General features: G+C 42.2%; 1 protein-coding gene across 15 annotated transcripts in view; it reads left to right on the plus strand.

Moving 5' to 3' along the window:
* si:ch211-285f17.1 (sickle tail protein homolog) overlaps positions 1-15,125 on the plus strand; it is a 100,300-nt gene that overhangs the window by 39,214 nt on the left and 45,961 nt on the right. Inside the window, exon 1 of one of the 15 annotated variants that reach the window (XM_026362523.1) lies at positions 5,436-5,633. The exons of the other annotated variants lie outside the window; for them this stretch is intronic. The gene's annotated coding sequence lies outside the window, so the exon portion shown is untranslated. Of the gene's footprint in view, positions 1-5,435; positions 5,634-15,125 lie in introns of those variants that run through there. 15 annotated transcript variants of the gene reach the window in all.

The raw sequence follows: 15,125 nt of genomic DNA on the forward strand, positions 1-15,125 counted from the left end.
CGGGCAGATGTGGGGCCAGGTGGGAGAGAAGAGCCTGACCTGACAGGTTCACCACCTAAACCAGCTGGTGGCACAGCACTGTTGCCGTCCATGTTGATCTTTGTTTTTTCTCTTCCGTAGCAATGCACTCTAATCAAAAACTGATGACAGTGCAGGACAAGCAGACACACGCTCTCTTCAAACTGACATGACTGAGAGAGCACTGCCCTTCTTCATACCAACAGTTGCATTACAGGGTTCACATGTAAACACATTCACAGTTTTTGTTCCACTGGCTAAAACCACAGAGTTGCACTCAAGGTCACTCACAGTCTCATTTTCATAAACAACAAGACAGTTACAGAAACTTCCCACGGTTGAGGATAAGCCAGGGTCTCTTTTTTCTTGTTAAAATGGGGTTATTGACAGTTGAAGTGCTCATACGAAGCACTGTGGTCTACAGACAGACAAACAAAATGTTTTGCATCATTGTCTGTTAATACTATTCCCTGACTAATCTAATATATTATAGATTTAGATAGACGAAAGATTAGTGCAGCTGCATCCATATTACACTGCCACAAACATTGTTAAAGATTCAGTGCTAGATATAAACATAGTGAGAAAAAAGCAAAACCCATCATGCAACATTTTAAATACTAACACTAAATACAACATTTTAAAACATGTGGTGACTAGTGTATTTGTGACAGTAGCTGTTTGAGAGCAGCACTTTTTTTAACCTTTGTAAATTCCTTTATAAGATAAGGTTTTTTTCTCCCTACAATGGCGCCTACGATGCAACTGGCTCTGAAGAATCTGCACTCAGCGTCTGCTTTGTTAATCACTCTTTGTTGACCCAGTTGCACGTTATTGGCCTTTCCTTTCTGACTCTGTCTTACTGGGAGAAGAATAAACACTGACCACTCACCACAGGATGATACACGCACACATTCTCACGAGGACACAGTTTGTCTAGTCCCATCCCCACAGATTCTGCCACTTTAATTCATGCATGTATGGGTGACTCAAAGACAGAAAGACTAGCAGACAGACAGAACACACTCATGTGACCCCTCTAACCCTCTGTACTATGTTCTCCGGGTGAGTTATGTCTCATTGTTTCTTTCTGTCATTCTGGCAGTGGGCTACAGGACAGTCAGACTGGCCTCATAGTGCCACAATCACTTCTCCAGCTCGGCTCTGATCTCACACCTCTCACTTCACAATCTCATTACTTCAGGCTATTATTAATTTATATAATCAACATCTGTTGACGTCCCTCTCCGCAGAAATCTATAATGACAGGCATATTCTCCAAGCTGCTGCATCAAGTTATGAGCAGGAGTTGTGGTGTCTCCTCTGACTCAGATGTGTTCTCATTGGGTTAAATCCAGGTTGCAATGTAGAGAGCTGTGTGTTATGTGCACAGTGTACACATGGTCATCATCCTAACTCAGCACTTAACTAAGATGTCTCTTTACACACCTTCGGAATATTTGATCAGATTATACTAGTCCAGTAGCTGCATTTTGCCATCAGCTAAACTCCAGCCTTCCTGTGAAACATTATGAAACAGGCTTTAAAATAGAGAGCAGCAGCTCACCAGGGCTTTGGATGATTTTAGGCTAAATATGTGTAAAAGTCAGCTTGGTCCATGGGCTAAAGTGTGATCTGGGTGGATGGCAGCCAAGACCTCTGGTGCCTTTTTTCACACTCAGTAGCTGGGTAGAAAAATCCCCTGCAAACCAAAAGCTAACATGAGTCAGCAAGACTGTGAGGTCCTCAACTCGAAGAAAAACTGATCTTAAATACACAACTCAGAGACAGGGTGTAAACAGAAAAAGTGAGAGCGTTATTCATGATCTTTTATGTCTTTATTGAGAACAGTCATGAAAACCTCATAGTGCCAGTGGAAGAGGTATGTGAACCCTTTGAATAATGACCTCAAAAATAGCTCATTTGAGTCAGGTGTTACTAATAACACCTGACTCAAGACTGAAATTAGTTTGGAGGTGTGGGCTAGAGCTGCTTTGACTGACAAGAAACACTCTAACTTATTGAGTTTGCTCCGCACAAGAATAATACTTATGTGAGCCATGTCTTGCCAGAAGGAGCTTTCAGAAGATCTATGATCAAGAATGGTTGATTTACATAAAGCTGGAAATTGTTGATTTACATAAAGCTGGAAAAAGCTACAAAGTGAATTCAAAGACTTTAGAAACTCACCAGTCTACAGTTAGAAAACAATCTACAAATGGAGACACTTTGGGACTGTGGATATTCTACCAAGAAGTGGCCAGCCAGTCAAAATGACCCCAAGAGCACAATAAACACTCATTAATAAGGTAAAGATGTATCCCTGTGTGACAGCTAAAGATTTGTAGGCATCATTGGAACTGGCTAACATCTGTGTTCATGAATCTACAGTAGGTAAAACATTGAACATACTTTTTCCACTATCACTATGACGTTTTTATGCTTGTTCTCAAGAAAGAAAAATAAATAAATAAATACAATACTTAGGTTCACATACTTTTTCTTGCCACTGTACATCTTTTTGTAGGCAGTGCATGACACCATTTCCCACACATAGACTTTACCTTGGTGGCACGGTTCAAGTGTTCCATCAAGGGAAACGCTGGATGAATAATAGTTATAACACTTGTTAACATACTAAGATGGTTGTAAATAGATTCAGGGATTTTTTTGTGTTTATATACACGGCCTGTCCAAAAAAAAAGTTACACACTCTAATATTTTGTTGGACCACCTTAAGCTTTGATCACGACATGCATTTGCCATGGCATCGCGTTTGATTAAGCTTTAGCAATATTATAACATTTATTTCCGTCTAGAGTTGCATTACTTTTTTACCAAGATCTAGCGTTGATGATGGGACAGTCCGACCGCTGCCCAAAGTCTATTCCAGCACATCCCAAAGATTCTTAATGGGGTTAAGGGCTGAACTCTGTAGTGGACCAATCCATGTGTGAAAATGATGTGTCATGCTCCCTGAACCACTCTTTCACAATTTGAGCCTGATGAATCCTGGTATTGTTATCTTGGAATATGCCATCGAGAAGAAAAAAGTCCATTGATGGAATAACTTGGTCCTTCAGTATATTCAGGTCGTCAGCTGACCTCATTCTTTGAACACATAACATTACCAAACCTAGTCCTGACCAACTGCAGCAACCCCAGATCATAGCACTGCCCCCACAGGCTTGTACAATAGACACTAGACATGATGGTGCATCACTTCACCCTCCTCTCTTCTAACCTTGTTGGCAGTTAGGTTTGAATAATAAATACTTGTGTTTGTTACTGCATGATACTGTGCATATAAATAGGGGTTTAAAATAAAGTTTTGGTACAGTAATTGTCCAATTTCCCCAAGTGGATCAATAAATTATTCATGAAATTTGTAATTGTAGGTATTGTTCATTGATAACTACTGTTTCAAGTGTTTAAGTCATGGATTAAAGTAGCAGACTTCCTGCGACAAGCTGTTATGTTGTCACAACTCATTTAGTTCTTCTATTGTCTGATACGACTAATCTCTGTTAAATTTAACTGTTCCATACAAAGATTTGTCTTAAAAGCTGCCTTTGAGACGATGGTGCCACTGAGGCTCATTTCCTGAATCTGGTGCCATTTACTTCACTGAAAGCAAAGTGCCTGTCATTTACTCAAGTCATATTATCCAAGTGCAGTCCAGTTCAGTCTCTTCCAAAACACACAGGTGGCTCATTCACTGGGTGACTGCAGGATTGGTCCCTCAATAGGAGACTGGCACAGGCTGAGGTGGCAAACTCAATAGCTTCAGGTGTAATCCTCACCTGCTCGCTCACGGTAAATCCCAAATGTTTTGATTTATTTTGTCTCTCACCTTCCATTTGTTTGTGTCTCTTTTCAGCAATGGCAGGATTTATCACTAAGGGATTAGTCAAAGTGCATTCATGCAGGAGGAAGGTAATGCCAAAGCGTTTCCTCTTTCACATGGCATCATGAGTTCAAAACACATTCATGAACACATGCACATACAGTTTCATATACATATTTCCCCCTTCAGTTGTTGGACTGTATACACCTCGTTGCACCTGCCTTCTGTTCTCCGCTCCATTAATTGGTCTAAGTCAACATCTCTTTCTCAGCCTTTGTTACGAGATTAAAGAAGAAGAAGAAAAAGATGCTGATGTACAAAGCCGTCGTGCTGGCACACCTGAGCCGCGGAGGTAGTGACAGAGCACATTTTCTCTTTTCATGTGGGTGTTTTTTTGTGCTAAATGCTACTTTGAAGTTCTGTTCTTTTGTGCATCTGAGGCCTCTGAGCGGTGCACCATCGTCGCGAAAGTCCACATCATGTTTGTCCGTCTGGGGTTTTCTGTGCTTGTGTGCACAAGAGGGGGGTCTGTCAAGGAGAGCAGTCTAACAGCTCCAACACATGGTGCCCAGACTAAACAACAAGATGAATGTTTCCTGAATTCAACCTGGCACGGAGGCACCCCAGTCTGCCCGTGTGGCTCAACAGGCGGCCTGAAAGACTCGTATTCAGAGCAAAAATAAAGGGGAGTTAAGAGGAAAGAGGAGCGAGGAGTTCTTATTTTTTTGTTTTACCTTGAAATAAAGTGGTCCAGGTGGTCTAGACGAATGTGCAATGTTTCAAACACATGCCTTTGACTATTACCAACTCCGATTAGGTCAGTCTAAACTCTTCCGCTGACCACAAGGTGTTACCATCCTGCGTTGATGGATTCGTTAACAACGCCAACAAAAGCTCAGTGTGCTCCTGTCAACCTGCCTCCTCCCACATGTCACCTTTCACCTCATTACTATGCACCCCCACATCACACCTCCACCCTTTTTTATTCCATGCAAAACCAAGAAAGAGCTGGCTTGGCTGTGTTTGGGCAGCTTAGCGGGGCAGTGAATTAAAGTTTGGGGCTTTGGGAGAAGGGGCTGGCGTATCATGGTGAAAACCTTTGGCAGACTATGGGAACAGCGCCTTGTTTCAGAGACAGAGCTCTGAGGCTCTCGCTGGGCTCAGCCTCATTGCAGTTTGTAACAGCAAGCTGTGGGATTTGGAGAAAAACTTTCAGACACACCTCCCAACCTTTCCCAGCGCTGCTGCCCCCTTTTCCTAATGCCTGAAAAACTGTATCTGTCTCAGCAGGACATTCGAGCAGGAAGCCCCCTCCATGTGTTTTTCTTTAGTCTCCGAGCCTCGATTCCCTCCTCCTCCCTCCACTTTCAGATCGTAGTTTGCTTCTCCCTCTCTCTTCTTCTCCTGGTTAAGGGGGTCTGAGGTTCGGATAGCTGCAAGACGTTAAAAAAAACTTAGTTAAGAGGGAACACACATACACAGACAGACGTGTACATGTGACAAGCCCCTGCCAAACAATGGCTTTTGGCTGAGATGGAGGGGGGGTTCTAGGATGAACTGATTGGAGGATAAATCGCAGCCCAGGAAGCGCTGAAGTAGGAGAGAGAGAGAGAAAGAAGGAGGGGGGATTAGGAGAGGTGTGTAGATCTGCCGGGAGAGAGCAAAAAAGTTTGGGGACTGCATCGGCTTGCTAGTTTGTGACACTCCTGTTGCATCGAAGACTTTTTTCTGTAAGGACATACTGAAAATCACAGAGAACCAGAAAAAGGTCAGTAGCTGCATCTCATACAAAGACACACACACACGTACTCGCACAGAGATGTGAACGTAGAAATACAGACACTCACACAAATAACACTAGTTGTCCTTGCATTGAGATTGATGTTTTGTAAGGCAAACATCCTCGCGTGCACTTGAGAAATGACTTGTTCTTCTTATTATTTCACGCGATATCATTGAAATTCCAGAGGCCTGTTGAATGCCATTCAGTGCAGTGACCTTCATGTGTTGCTGTTTCCCCTGCTCCTCAAATCTGCTTGTTTTGTGCATAGCTGTTTTTGTGGTGCCTTGAAGTGCGGCCAGTCATTCAGCGTGTGAGGCATAAAAAGGGGACCATCTAATGTGTGTATGGCTGTGTCTAATTAAGCAGATGGGGAGAAGAGTGGTGAGGGTCAGACCGAGAGAGGTTCCACTTGAAAACAGCACAGTCACTTTTACAGAAACACAAACTATGTGTTGCATCAATTGTCTCAGTCACTGAGCAAACGTGTTCTGAATCTCATTTTGCACATCTCTGAGAAATGACATCTGCGGATGAAGGTAGCTGGTTGTGGAAGCGATTTACTGTAGATTTAGCCATGTATGGTGCTGCTTGCTCTGTGGATTCAATGGATAGCTACGTTTTCCCACCCAGAGTGGAGAGAGAGAGAGAGAGAGCATTCCTCCTGTCAAAGTGAGCATCATTGTCACCGTGCAACTTCAAAGACACTGTCACGTCCATAGATCACACTAACTAGGCAGAGCGTAGGAGAAGGTGAGCTCATTTTATTGGGTAACCATGGCTGTTAGTAGCAAGTTTGTCATTACACTGCAAATAAAGGAACATTTAACATATTTTAACTGTCTTAACAAGCATCTTTTCCTGTCTGGAGCTTTTGAATAGTGCTGGAATTGCTTTGAATTTTTCCATTGTTGAGTAGATTTGCATCTGGTGAAGGCTGGTCTGCCACAGGCCCAGGCAAATGGAAAAACCGAAGTTCATTTCACAGCTATTCACATGTAACAGTGTGATAGAAATCAAACATGTTTTGTTTTTTTTTTCTGTTATTTGACACATGTCAGCAACACCTTTAGGTGGTCCATCATTAGACATTTTAGCATCAGCACTGTTTTTCTGTTCAGCTGAGGGGCAACACCAGCTCTTCAAGTTTCCACAATCCTATATTGTACCACTCAAATGTTCAGTGATGGGTGTGATTTGTTATGTGTCTTTTAGCAATGAGTATATCAACCTCAGCTCCCCCCGCTGGGAGGGAAGATAAACAGGTCAGAAAGAAGCGCCTCGTCACAAAGACAAATGAGCTTGCACCCTAGCACCCCCCTTTCCAGAGCCCACAAACCCCATCCTTCATCACTTGTTCGTGCTCTTTGACAGCGTTAAGAGACTTTCACAAGTTTTTCTCTGTATGCTGATGTAGCAAGTTGTCAGTTTCTCACAAGACCAGAGGAAACTGTTATTAACTTTAAGCCTTTTGGCTGCCAGTTTAACTCAGCCAAGCTATTTTTCTAAGTGCTAGCATATGAAGCACAGTGGATTTGGCAGTGTTTTAACAAGCAAAGGCACACAGTAGTTCCTGACCATATGCCTCCATTTCCCTGGTCTCGAGACACTAAGGTCACTTGAACACTTGATTACCTGGCTGAAATATTTTGTTGCATCGGTGTCCAGACACACAGTAAAAGATCATATCTGGATCTGTGCAGGAGATCAAGCACTAACCTTGGCCGTATGCATTAGTTGCTGTAAATCTGGAGCTGTTGGAGTTTGATGGCTGCCACGGGACATTGAGCTTGGTGGGAAAACACACCTGGTCCAGTGGCATGTGGCCAAGCAGCGCTGAGGGCAGTGGGGGGAGGGAGAGGCCTGACCAGGTGTTCCTCCAGAGAGCTGTCTGCGGCGTCATCCCTCAGTGAGACCCGAGACAACTCGTGCCTTGTGTCACCGAACCTCAAACCTCATTCATTTTGTTCACATGTTCTCAGTCAACGAAGCTCCCTAAAATATTTGTTAAAAAAGAAAGCGAGATTCGCACAGGATGACAAAGGAGTGGCTTTTTTTTTCAGGAACCGATGTCATTTGAACAGTTTGTTCAGTAAGCTTTCAGATTTTGCCTGAGGAACATTAGATTCTCAATTAGCTGCAAATAACTGATCTCGTCCCCAAGAAAGATTTTCAGTCTTTTCAGCAGCTTAGTCCAGAAGCAGCCCGAGAGGCCAAAACAGCTTACAGCTTACAGTCAAACAGAGGTGAGGACGATAGCAAGGTGTAATCAGACAAATCTCAACCACATTAATTGACTTCTCCCCTGCTACAAATTGACCTCATTTTGAGCCAAATCATTTTCCAAAGGAACAGATGAAGGCACTGTTTGAATACCTTTTATCTCTGCAGTGGACGCCACATTTTTTAAAACTGCAGAAAATAAGTTGTTTCTATGACATACAGCCATTTTCTGAAATTATTATCATTATTATTATTATTTTTGTCAGCAGCTAACAGCAACATTTGAATGACTTATACAGAGAAAAGTGACAGAGCAGAAGAAAGTAACCACAAATAAAAATCACAAGTCTTCTTATCCTGCAAAGTTTTACAAAAAGTAATTCAGCAAATACGTTTCCCTGATGCTGTGTTTCATTGTGCTGCTGGACGTCGGTAGAGGCTTATGTTAGACCTCAGAATTTGCTGCAGCCGCTGCTGTAGGCTTTGCTGTAACAAGGATTATCCAGAGAGGAAAATCATGCTTCATGTCATGGTGTTGGATGCTGGTGGTGCTAATGGAAAATTTGCCAAGACATAAATAGATTTTTATGAAGGTCTCTCTGCAAAGAGTCACACATCTGGTGACTGGTCAAACGTCAGTGTGCATTTATTATATATATATTTGTGTAGGATGGTGTTCCTTCTTGTAAAACTTCTAAAAACTCTGTTCCCTCTTGACAATTGTCGGCTCCACCTTTTCAGTGAAGTCATTCGTTTGACCGCCTCCTCTTTCTTCGTCAGTATGGGGTATGCTGGGGACGCGAATGCTCTCTACCCACAGGCTCAGATGGAGGCGGGAGACGCTCCGGCAGACGCTGCAACTGACATTCTTCAGTCACTATTAACCCCGCTAGCCCTGTTTTTTTCCCCAGTGTAAACATCCCTCTGCCTCTCCCTTCCGTCCACCCCTTCAGGCATTTAGTTAGACGTGGTGCCTCCTATAACTCACAAAAACATGCCTGGGCTGTTTTTGTCTACTCACAAACATGCTTTGTGTACACATAAAGAGGAGAGCCATATGTTTTTCTATGACTGTTCCGTTCGTTTATTTCCATCTATGCCCTCTAAGCAAATTAATCACAAGGAAAAATTAGGTGAAAACGATTTAAGAGGGAAGATTAAATGCAGACGTGCACTGATAATTATAATTTGACTCTAATTAGCTCTCTACAAATGCCCTTATGTGTCAGGTCTGCAAAACTTACATCACTCTCTCTCTTTGAAATCCTATAAAGCGCTTGAGATTTTCTTCATACAGTAAAGCGTTGTTAATTAAGAAAAGTGTGAGTTTGAGTATTAAAGCTGCCTAATCCCAATAAATATGGATGAGATTGCTGTCCTGAGTCCTGTTTAACAACCTCCGGTGTCTTGCCACTTTTCCTCAGATGTTGGCTTTTTTTTAGGTCTTCTATCGACCGAATTGACCGCTTGCTCACGGCTCACCATCGTGGAATGATTTCATCATTATCCTTGTGCCTGACAAACTTAGTACACTCTTATTTAGCCACAGTTGAGATTATACAACTCCTGTTCCTGAAAATATCCTGCGAAGCTTGTGACACACACACACACATCCATGTTTTTGTTAAGCCAGGCTATTCTAAGAACAGCAGCTACCTGAGCTCTGGAGTTGGAAGTTTTGAGGAAACCTGGCTTCTATCTCTGTAGGGTTTGTTTGGAGAACTCCTTCCTGCTCTGACTGATAAATAGACGGGACCATATAAATACTGGAAAGAGGCCCAGGAGAGCAGTTTAATGGCTATGAAATAAAACCATTTCAGGCTAAATGTAGTGACAGATACGGAGAGAGAGCTGCTATATTTGTGCTGTGCATGGATACACGAGGGCACAGAACCCAGTCCATTTACTCAGAGCGCTTTAAGTAGTCATAGGATTAAACATGTTTGGCACTTCGTAACTTCAAATCCATACTGCAGCTAAGTACAGACTTCGTCATGTGTAACAGGCTGTATTGGCTGCATTTGTAGTTTCTAAGCAATTTCCAGTGTGTTTGGTCCAGACTGAAATATCCACATATCTACACTTTAATGGGCAATAAATTCAGGTTTTTATGATCCCTTGACCCACTTGTTCCCCCCCCCCCCCCCCCCCCCCCCCCCCCTCCCCCCTCCCCCCGGTGACAATGTAAGGCTGGCATTATTAGTTTTCAATCAAATATCTTGACAGTTATTGGATGCGTTGACATGAAAATAATGTAGTTCCCAGGTTCAGTATAGTGAAGGACCATGTCACTCGGTGCAGCAGTGTGGCTAATGTGTTCTTGGATGACAGCATATGCCATACTAGTAACTACTAAGATCAGTTATTGTTGCTTTTGCTCTTTTTATGGGATTTGTTGACAATGCAATAAATGATATATGCAATATTCGTAACTATAATAAGTACCTTTGAGTTACAGTATAAAACAATTTGAGGTTGGTTTGTTTTTTAGCTGTTTTAACTTCTTACCCAGAGTGCACTGCTCCTCCGAGACTCCCCTCGAAGCAATAAAAGTCACTCTGTAAAACCTGGCGTTAGCCCTTTACCTTATGCTCCACCTTAGTTCAGTGTATTGCATGTATTAATAAAAGCTCAGTATGCCTCCAGTGTGAGAATAGTTTAGTAATATTATAGCAGTCATTATGGCTAAAAATCCTAATAGTGTAGTTATGAATGTTTGTAGCTGAAAGCCTCCTTGAAGACATGTGGGGAAAGTTTATATTTTAGATCTAATCTTTATAGAAAACATCTATATCATGCAGTAGCCATAAGAGTTACTACACTATCATTACATCCCTCATAAAATGGCTAGTAAGTAGGTTGCTTGAAATTTCCATCCACCCTAAGATCCCACCCTAAAAATCAAGGCATGGAGAACATTCCACTGCTCTGAACAGTTCCAGTAGTTTTCATAACAGCAGGAAGATGGGAAACAGCTCCTTAATATATGCATTCACACACAGCACACACAGTTTCCGTGCCTTGTGCTCTCTATCACATTTTCTTAGCACTTTGTTTCTAAGTTTCCTTCCTGACAAGTTTCCTTTCTCCAAAATGTGTATCCTCCCGGCAGCAGCACAACAATGCCCTGCTTCATTTCAGCTCTCCAAGATCTGCAACCACTGGAGCCCATAGACTGCAAGGCACATGCTTAAGCCATTAGATGGTGGATAGCAGTGGTTAGCCACACTGAAAAATAACCATCTCACTACGTAGATAATAAAGCAGATGGAATGGGGTGGAATCAGCTGTCTGCCTGTATTTGCACGTGCAGCTGTGTTGAAATGTGGCACGCTGCCTTCCAACCAGTGGACTGCCAATTATAAAACAAGCCTTTCAAAGGGAGGCATGCCTTGTTCACATATTAAGATATTCTCTGTTAAAGCTTCCTGTGAATTTAGCCAAACGCTGCTCTGAATTTCCACGGTCTGACAGATCCCGCACCATGTCTGAGGAGGCCTTTTATTATTAGACTCAGACACATCTCATTTGGTCCCTCAGTCAAGCTCAGGCAGTTTGATGGAGCACTCTCTCTGGAGCTGCAGAATGAGTTAATTACAGTCACTATCTCAATCTAAATTTACTTGGAGTGTATCCATAATGCATGTCTTACTTTGTATCAGCGAGTCCCAATTAGTCGACCAGTAACTGTGACAGAACTCTGATGCTGGTTGTCCGCAGATGTGCAGCAAGCTGCTGTTTGCATTTGGCACCAATAATTTATGACCTCTATGTATTTTATTTTCAATTGTTATCAAACTTGTATAAATTATAATGTAAAAACATGTAAAAGTTATGACTAATGCATATTAAAATGAAACAGTTGGCCACATGGGGGTAGTACAACAAGCTATAAACACATGAATATATGCCCACTATCTATTCTCCATTAGCTCTGATTTGGTGTCTACTAATATGTCTGGCTCTTTAGCTGCGAAATTCTCCAATGTGTTAACCTGCTAATCACTAACTTCGCCTGCCTGACATTTGGTGCTGGGCAGGTGGTGAACACTGGGTTTATCAGAGCCTGTCGCCAGGGAAAAATCTCTACTTGGTGTTTTTCCAGAAAGACCTAATAGATTCTACTTGGACTATTAACTCGAACAGTTTCTATGGAGCAGCTGCATAATTCACACTTGATGACAGCACTTGAGTGTCCATTTCCTGATTAACAGCTTCAGAAGAGAGGTTTTTATTTATTTATTTTTCTCAAACCAGAATTTGTCTAGACAATGTGGGAGATATACAAGAAATAGAAATCTGAAATCCCAGATATTCCCTTTTGAGAATGTATTTTGCAGTCAGTTGTCTACGGGTTTGCACTATGTACAGTATCACTTCCATGGGGGATACGTGATACACAGTATGTCCCAGTAAGCTGGATTCTGTGCTGCTTTGATCAGGGTAGAGTTGCCTCAGTAATCCGCTTGAGCTCTGCATGTTTGCCTAGGACACGTTTGTACACACACATGCACTCTTTGTCAATTTGTGATTAAAAAAAGCAGATGTCAGGGCCTAGCCAAAAAGAGATAGTCTGAATAAATCAAACAGGACCAAACTGATATAACACTCGGATGTCTGACAACACATTGGCCACTTTTTGTGAGGTAAACATTGTATTTGGAGTGATAGTTATCCCATTATACCCTGTGTCTGTATACATACAAGAGTAAAGATTAGTCCTGACTTCTTTATCTGTATCTGCTTATTATTTAATGACATCAAGCCGGGTTTTCATGTAATGCCTTGTGGGAAAAAAAATGGGCACGAAAGCTGATTCATGTTTTAATTATGTCTTAAGAACAGAGGCAGGAATAGGAAACATAAATAGTCTTTTGCAGCCATTTCGCCTCATCTTTTCAGGAACCGGTTAAGAACTCTGAATAGTTGTGGCCTTTTGACTGCACATCCCTGTGCCCTGTATTTGAGCGCAAATAAACAGGTGGAAATGGGCTTTTATTTAGATACAGCTGATGAGCGGAAAGAGCTAAATGAAAAGACGGAGATTGAGACGGGAATCAAGGAAAAAAGAAACAGGCGGAGAAATGAGAGGAAGGCTGGGGAAGAAAGAAGGGGTGCTACTTGAGCGTTTGTCAAGCGTTTGCCTCCCTGCATTACATCACTGAGATGCTTCAGCACTGATGACATCGTCTGGCTGGGAGGGGGCTGGCCCTGGGGGATGATGTCATTAATAACCAATCAGAGAACCGGGGGGGACGGTAGTTGTTCTGGCCAGTTCCCCAGGCTGAAATAGTAGGATATGGTCTTTTCCTCCTCTCAAATCATGGAGCCTTTGTGTCGTTATGTGCTTTTTTCTGGCGTTATTTTTAGGCTCCTGCTAAAACAAATATATTTCAGGTCTGTTCCTGTCTCTGTCGCAGAGCAAAGGGTAAGCGAAGCTGACTCTCCCAAACAGTAAACAGCCATGTAAATATAGCCCCAAGGGTATTAAAATTTAACTAGCATAATAGCACATGAATAACTACTTTGTTCCTGTCCACACGAATAGACTTCAGGGGAGAAACAGACTGTATCCTATAGCCGTTAAATTCACTTACACTGCTGTCTTCAAGGTCAGAGAAGTAGTAGTCATGTTTCAGGCCCTGTGGCAGGAGCAGTACTTCCTCTACTTTTAGCTCCCATTTTAGTCTCCACCATCTACCAATTCAGATTTCCGTATCTATACAAAGGGACTGTACATTTGGTTTAGCTTTTTCCATGAAAACATCTGCTTGTTATGTCTGGAAATAAAACGAAATGAGATTCAGTAAATTCAAAGAGTACATTTTATACACAGATCATTTGTTGTAAACTGTATTTCATGTTGTTATATCACTCTCAGCTCCCATCCATGCACCTTATGTCCTCATCCCGGGCCTGTTGTGCAGTCACCACTGTGGGGTTTTAGTGTGTTTGAGGTGTGTTCAGTTGCAGGTCTTTACACACTCCCTTTTACTTCTTACATAGGACACTGAGGATAAATATGTGGTGATTAGCATTACAGTACAGTTTATGCGTTAGGGTCCTTTCAGGAAGTCTGGCCAAGCTGCTGCACATTTACAGACCTTGCAGTTCCAGCGCTTTCAGCTCCACAGCTCCTTGAGCCTGGATACAGTCCACCCACAGGCCCACACAAATGTATACAATACACATGGACAGGGACACGCTACATGGGCAACACACAGCAGGTTTCACAGATAAAGACAGAGGCACTACTGTTCCCAGGATTCTCCCCCTTCATGGGGCCTATTTCACATCCAACAACCACCTGCATCACTTACCAAGCTCCAGCTACCTCTCCTCGTGTTTGCCAGCTCTCTGGCAAACACAGATGTAAACACTCGGTTTTGAATTTAAAGCTCGATGTTGAAAATGCTTGAGTGATACATAAAATAAACCAAAAAAAAAAACAAAACACTATTATCCTGATGCCTGAGATCATACAGCGAATTTAGATGCTGATTTAGAATCATTTGATTTCTATTATTTGCATTTCATTTCCATTGCATTCCTGAGCTGTTGGGTAGTAATAAGCTTTAAGTTAACACTGGTTATGCTGTGTTAGCATGCAGAGAAAAAGAGGGTGAAGAAGAGATAGGCAGTGCTGGGGGAAAAGTGAGGAACACATGATTGACTGGCTGGTCCTAAGCTGCTTATCACTATGAAGAGAGTCAATTGCAGTGCAATCACTTTTTAATAAACTTGTGAGAGAGGCAGGCATAATGAAAGCCATATTTAAATGGATGCCATGTGCAGACTGAATGCATAGTTAACTCGCTGCAGTAAAAGGCACTGAAGGGCTTTCATTTAGGACTTTGCTGTTACATCTGTGACTCTTCATCTAATCTGTCTTAAAATGTGTCTTAACCCATCTAATTATCAGCAGGCAAGAAAAGCAGGTGTTCCCCTTGTATGTTTGCAAATAATTTGTATAATTTATCTACTGCATGCCCACAGTATGTGCTTTTGCTTGTGTGTGCTTTTTTTCTATGTACTGTGTGTTGATATCACAAGAGCATTTCTGCTGTGTGCACTTATTTTGGAATTGTTGACACAGAAAACTTGCCTAAACAGATAAAAGATATGTTATCATGCATTCTAGCACACAGTTTGAGAGACACCTGAGAATTTCTTTTCTCACTTGACGTTGTTCCTGTTGCAATACTTAGGCAACATTCTGCAGACTCATGGACGGCTTGTAGTAAAACTGCTTTAGGC

The sequence above is a fragment of the Anabas testudineus genome, chromosome 2, assembly GCF_900324465.2.
Source record: "Anabas testudineus chromosome 2, fAnaTes1.2, whole genome shotgun sequence".
Taxonomy (NCBI): domain Eukaryota; kingdom Metazoa; phylum Chordata; class Actinopteri; order Anabantiformes; family Anabantidae; genus Anabas; species Anabas testudineus.